The sequence below is a fragment of the Hyaena hyaena genome, unplaced genomic scaffold (assembly GCF_003009895.1).
Source record: "Hyaena hyaena isolate Hyena2069 unplaced genomic scaffold, ASM300989v1 scaffold_12, whole genome shotgun sequence".
Lineage (NCBI taxonomy): Eukaryota > Metazoa > Chordata > Mammalia > Carnivora > Hyaenidae > Hyaena > Hyaena hyaena.
Window position 1 is genome coordinate 2,048,477 of NW_024080644.1, and position 6,363 is coordinate 2,054,839.

The 6,363-nt window shown below is 49.5% G+C and overlaps 1 protein-coding gene across 2 annotated transcripts in view; it reads right to left on the reverse strand.

Annotated features, from left to right (window-relative positions):
- The window catches only part of USP9X (ubiquitin specific peptidase 9 X-linked), a 134,110-nt gene extending 129,607 nt beyond the window's left edge, over positions 1-4,503 (reverse strand). For both annotated transcript variants that reach the window (XM_039255987.1, XM_039255978.1), the window contains exon 1: positions 4,278-4,503. The gene's annotated coding sequence lies outside the window, so the exon portion shown is untranslated. The remainder of the gene's footprint in view (positions 1-4,277) is intronic.
- Between the last annotated feature and the right edge of the window lie 1,860 nt (positions 4,504-6,363).

The following is a 6,363-nucleotide window of genomic DNA, read 5'->3' on the forward strand; positions in this document are numbered from 1 at the left end:
AGAATTCCTTAGCTGCATATCAGAATTCTCTTTTGGGCTTTTTAAAAAAATGTTTTTAACATTTATTTATTTTTGAGAGACACAGCATGAGCAGGGGAGGGAGGAGAGAAAGGAAGACAGAGAATCTGAAGCAGGCTCCAGGCTCTGAGCTGTTGTTAGCACAGAGCCCGATGCGAGGCTCAAACCTACCAACTGCGAGGCCATGACCTGAGCTGAAGTCAGATGCTCAACCGACTGAGCCTCCCAGGCACTCCCCTTTTGAGCTTTTTTAATACCCAATTTCCACCCCAAACTTACTCAACTACAATGTCCAAAGTGTAAGATCTAGGAAATTACATTTTGAAAAAGCTTTACGTGTGATTCTCATACACAGCTGAGGTAGAAAATCATTGTTAGTGACTGGAAATAGAATTAAAAATCCATTTGCTGCCAAATACACACACAGAGCGTGTGTGCGTACTGGAGCCCACAAGGCTAGAACAGGCACATTTGAATAAATTTAGGAAAAGATACCGTAACAGTACACTTTCCCACACCTTACCCCTTAGAAGTACATTAACACTGGTCATTATATTCTACAGTAACAACTGAATGAATTCAAACTCCAACATGCATTAAGTGTCAGAAGTTCCATAAAGTCTTTTTCCTTTTGATACTTTGGGGCACAGAAAATAAGACTACAATGATCATGAACAGAAAGATCTTTCAGAGATCTTGTGCCACATTAAGAAAGCTCACAGACTTGACATTAGCAGGTTCTCCGCTCAGCCTCAATACAGAATTTAACACAACGGACCAAGAGAATTTAGAAATAAACACCAAATTAAGGTGTTTATTGCTACTTCATTTATTCCATAAAATCACCAACCACTACTACAAAAACACAAGATGAAACCCTTAATTTTGAAAACTTTTTGTAAAAATTATACAGATTTTAAACTAAGCTAAATAAAGCTGAGAATTTTCAAATTGAGATAATAGAAGCTCACATGATACTAAGTGTTCATTTATGAGAGGATTTAAGTAAATTACTGGGAGACAAATGCCTGGATTTTGCATCTTTTAGGAACGTTATGTTGCCTAACATTATTTCAGTCATAAACACACCCACCAACTAAACTATCAAACAGAACATGTTGGGAGACATATGGAAGAGGAAGAACCTACTCGCTGCAAAGCTTTTAGCACCTCCCTGGCTAACCAACTTGTTTCCCAAACTGCAGCTAATTATTACATTTTTATTAAAATTTTAATCTAAAACTACTCTGGTACAGGAAACAAACCAAAGTTCGAAAAAAGAAATTTTCAATAGTGATCAGGGTCATTTCACTAACGTGGCACAGGAGTTGAAGCACCCCCCGGTTCACAGAGCTCAGCCCTCATCTATATAATAGACACAATACTACCTACGTATGGTAGTAAAGGGAAAATGTTTAACATAGTCCTGGCACGTAATTAATGCTCAATAAATTATAATTATGCTGATAATTGAAAACATTTGAGAAAACAATTCATCTTCTTTATCTGCTTGAAAGTTCAGTAAAAACATACTAACAGCATTAACAGTGGTGTTCAACCCGGACTTCAGGAGCATCACCCACAGTGGTTTCAGAGTAAGCCTTTGCCCAGGACCCATATCAGACCTAACTGATTTTAAGGAGCAAAACCCGGGCATCGGTATTTTTCCCCTCAACTCCCCTAAGTGATTCCAATGTGCAGTCAGGGCAGAGGGCCAACGCATCAACCCTTTCCCAAACACTAATGTCAGACCCCGTAATAAGAACTTGGTAACAAATAGGACAGTATGGCTCCAAAAGCAAAAGAAAAAGCAAACGAAAATCCTTTTTTCAATTTTTAGAACTAAAACTCCAAGATCCAGAAAACAAACTAGCAAGAGGCGATATATAATGAATTATAATTACCTATCATGAAACTAGCACAGTATTTCAGAATTCCAAAAAGAAAACAAAAAACCCAACTAGCTCAGGAACCACAGAATAAGATCCCTCCCCTCACTGCCCAAAAGACTTAGAAGAGGACTGGTCCTTTAACACCTCCCCCCATATATTTCAAATGACTTTCTTTAACCTAATTTAAACAAAGATTAGCTTCAATATTAAAATTCTGAAACTAAAATATAGAAACTTTACTAAAGGTGAACTTCTCAAATAAGCTGAATGAATGCTTCCTTGTGTCCAACTAATCCATTTTCAAAAACTATAAGCAGCGTTATTAATACCATGTCAAAAAAAAATTATCTTTGAAGAGACATCCACGAAATCCCTTATCTTCTTGAGAGGCCAGAAAATTTATTTCAAGATCCTGGAAGAAAAAAAGATCCAAAGTAAATCCTACTTGAGCATTCCATTGATTAAACAAGAGAACTATGGAACACCAACAAGAGATACAATCATTTGGTGAAAAGTACAATCTGCCCTTAAAGTAACTTTCTTAAGAACTGAGATTTTCACATGTACTGTTCTTACTGTTATTAAATTCTACCTCCAGAAATTTTCCCTCTCAGAAACTACCAAGGTCAGCAAACAAAAGGAAGAAATCGCCTGAGAACATTAAGATAACACGTTAAAAAATACAAGTTAAATGTCCACGGAAAACTATATGTATATAGGAAAAGGGGCAAAGGGAAAAATCCGTATACTCCAAATGCCTTATTTTCAAAATAGAGAAAACAAAACGTAATAAACATTTTGAGTTCACCTTTGGTGCACCAATTCCAAATTTTGATTTTTACTCTATGCAGACAGACACTCGAACAATAAAGCTTTATCTTTAAGAACTTGGAAGGCATTTGCTGAAACCAAAATGGCAGCCCACTGAATCAGTGGACCAGAGAGATCTAAAGGAGTCTGCGGTCTCTATTTTTAAATTCAAGTGTAGGGATTAAGAAAGCCAAGCGAGTCGTGGTTAACGAGTCCTTACCAAATAATCGCTAAGAGTAGATAATGAGCTCCAAGAGAGGGTGAAGTACCTGCTGAAAAGTTTCCTAATCAATAAATACACCCCAGATTCTTGGTCAGAAATGAAGGTATACAATCGTTATGTGGATTTTGGAGGCTCAGGGGATTCCAGGTGAAAAGACTGCTACAAGTTATTTCCCTCCGCCCAAAATAAGGCACGATTATTTACAACCACAACTCGCTCAGTTAAATTCAAAGACAATCCGAAGAAATTACTCACACCTGTAAACTGCACGCTGGAAACCCCAATTAACGCTAGAACTACAGAACTTTCAAAAAAAAAATAGGCTCAGTTTAAGCAGGTTCTATTGGAAAGCTCAAAAAAAAAAAAAAAAAAAAAAGCCCGTGTAAATTCCAGGCGCCACACAAGTCGCTACAGGGATTACAAAACAGTGTATACACCTGCTCTGTACCTCTTAGCATTTCACAATGAATGAAAAATAAACAAGGTATCAAACCCGAAGCCTCCCACCACAAGGATCCGAAGGTTTCATTATTAACAAGCTCGCACGGGCTAATATTTTGGCAGAAACGGTTAAAAATAGAAAAGTGGTGGGTCCAGGCTGGCTTGGAAGCGATTTGTGCACCAAAACATCTTTCGCGGCTTCGGCCCCTCTGCGAAGGGGGGGGGGGGGGAGGTGTAGCGGGCCGATAACCCGACTCCGGCTCCCGGTCCACAGGGCTGAGGAGAAGCAGCCGGTTATCGCGGGGGGGGCGGCGGACAAGTCGTCGGGCCTGATAGCCAGGCGAGGCCGAGGCCTAGCTCTGCCGCTCCAAATCACTCCACCTCAGTAATGGCGTTCGGTGTCAAGTGGAACGAGACTGGGGAGGAGAGCGGCCGCGAGTCCGCCGAGCTGCAAGCCCAGGGGCCGGGCGATGGGCGGGGGAGGCGACTAGCCCCCACCCCCACCCCGCCGCGCCGCCGAGTAGGCCCCCCGGGCGCCGAGGCGGGGGCCGCACGCCGGGCCGGGAGACTCCATCCTCCCACTCGGCCCCAGACAGGACTGGAAGGGGGAGGAGGGGGAGGGACGAAGCCGTCAGCCATTTTCCCTCACAGTCCAAAACACACAGACACGCTCCCGGGACGCCGGCTCGGCCCGAAACCGAGCCCGGCGCCCCCAGCCGCGGGCGGAGGAGGGGGAGCGGGGAACCCCCCCCTCCCGGCCCGGCCGGCGGCCGGCCGAGGAGCTGGGGGGGGAAGATCGTGGGCTCGCACACCCCCCTCGCCCTCCTCCCCTCACTCAGATCCAGCTGTTGGCCCCGGGAAAGCGCGTCGTCCCGGCGCGGCAGGCTACTCACCGCACGACACAGGCGTCTTGTCTTCAGAACCAGGGCAGGCGGAGGCAGCAGGCAACTGCGAGAATCACTCAGTCTCGGGACAAGGCCGACCCTGGGTGCACCCCAGGCCCAGCGGTGACGGGCAACAAAGTGTGTCGAGCGGCTGCGGGCGTGAAGACCAGGGAGCTGCACAGAGGGCGTCGGAATTCGCCGCTCGCCGCGCCCGCCCTGCGGCAGCGGTGGCCGCGGCCGCCTCCTCCTTCTCCTCAGCCGGCGACGGCGGCCCTCTTCCCCCTTCTCCCCTCCGGCCGGGGCTCTCGCTCGCCTCAGACGGGCTCCGGGCGGTGCGTTTCTCCTGCGTCACCTCCTCCTGCTCCTCCTCCTGCAGTGGCGGCTTCACCTTTCCCTAGTCGCCGCCTCTGTCCCCGCTCCGGGCCTGGTCGCTTTGCTGCGGCTTGCTCCTTGCTCCCGGCGCCGACCGGAGCACCGGGGGCTGAGGCGGCCGCCTCCCAGGAGAGAGGCGGCAGCGGCGGGCTCCCGCGAGGCCTGTGAGCTGAGCAACGCGGGGAGGGGCTCCGCGCGGCAGAGGCCCGGACGGGCCGGGTGCTGTGAGGTTGCGGCTCCGGCGGCGGCGGAGACTAGCTTCCGCAGCCGCGGACGCCCGTCCTCGCCAATATGGCGGATTCGGCAAACCAAAAAAAAAAAAAAAAAAGAAAAAAAAAACCGCTCGGCCAGTGGCGGAGGCTGTGGCGGCGGCGGCAGCAGCAGCACTGGTGGCGGTGGAGGCAGCAGCGCGGCGGCGCAGACTCCCACTAGCCCCAGCACCGCCCAAAGCCGTGAGGTTCCCCGCCCCCGTCAAGCCCCGCCCATTACGGGACCCGCCCCTTGGCCCTCCTCCTCCACCTCTTCCTACGTACCCCCCCATCTCGCTCAGCTGCTCCTTCAGCTCCTTTCTCCACCCCGGGCCGTCGAGCCAGGGAGGGTTTCGCGTGCCACGGGGGCAGCCGGGCCAGGCGAGAGACGCAAAGAACGTTTAGAGTTAAAGTGGGGGAGGGGAACACAATGCGGTAAAGATGGTTCACGCACAACCGTTGTTTCCGGCCGGCCCCTCTAGTGTCCCGCTATGACCAGGAACCGTGTTCCAAACCCCTGAAGTCGGGACCACTGTGAGGGCAGAGTTGACACGAGGACGGGGAAAGGTGGGGGAAGGGAAGCCCAGAAGGATCTGGCGAGCCACGCCGGAGAAGGAGCTGGGAGATCAGAACTGGCAGTGTTCTGGTCAGGATAGGGTTAATCGCGCAAACTGCAGCTGCGTCCCTCAGAGTTTGACTTGGGCCGCTTGTTTTTGTTCCATTGTGAACAGTGGCCCCGCCGACGAGTGCCCGGATGATGACGTCACCAGCCCCCCCCTTTCCGGGATTGCGGGGGGAGGGGTAGCGGAAAGACTAGATCTTGAGACCACGCGCTGGGCGGTCGCACCCGCGTTGCGTGGGGGTCCGGGGGGCGCAGCTGACCCGCGTCACTTGGCTCGTGAGCCAGCCAGACCCACTGGGCGGGTTCCTTGGGGGTGGCAAGGTCTCCAAGGCCGGGCCACCTGCTCCGCCCCGATAGTGGGAAGGTGTGGCTATCTCCTGGGGGGGGGAATTTAGGGGGGAGGGCCTTCTCCCCACTCTATGAAGCAGGTGCTCTGAGAAACTCATTCACATGATCCTGCAGCATCAGTACTGAAAGCACTTGGGCTTCCTCACAGCCTTACTATGACCGACCACACTTTGGCCAATGGAGCCCTTAGAACAGCAAAGAATTATTAAGTGCCACGGGAGGAATAGCGACTAAGCAGTACTAAATGTAGCAAGATTAGTCTCTTTTGCCCAATCATCAGCACAATTCAGAGTTAGAACCCGGAAGGGCTCTAAGAACCCATGACATCCACTATGAATGTCATGGACGACTTTCTACATGTTTATATTCCAAAGTGAAGGTTATCAGGCTAATCTCAAATAAATGGAGTGCTTGCAACAATTCTATACAATCTACCTCGGATGCCCAAATGAAGAGAAAAAAAATGCGGTTCCTTCCTAATCTACCACAGATTTCCTTTTGACTT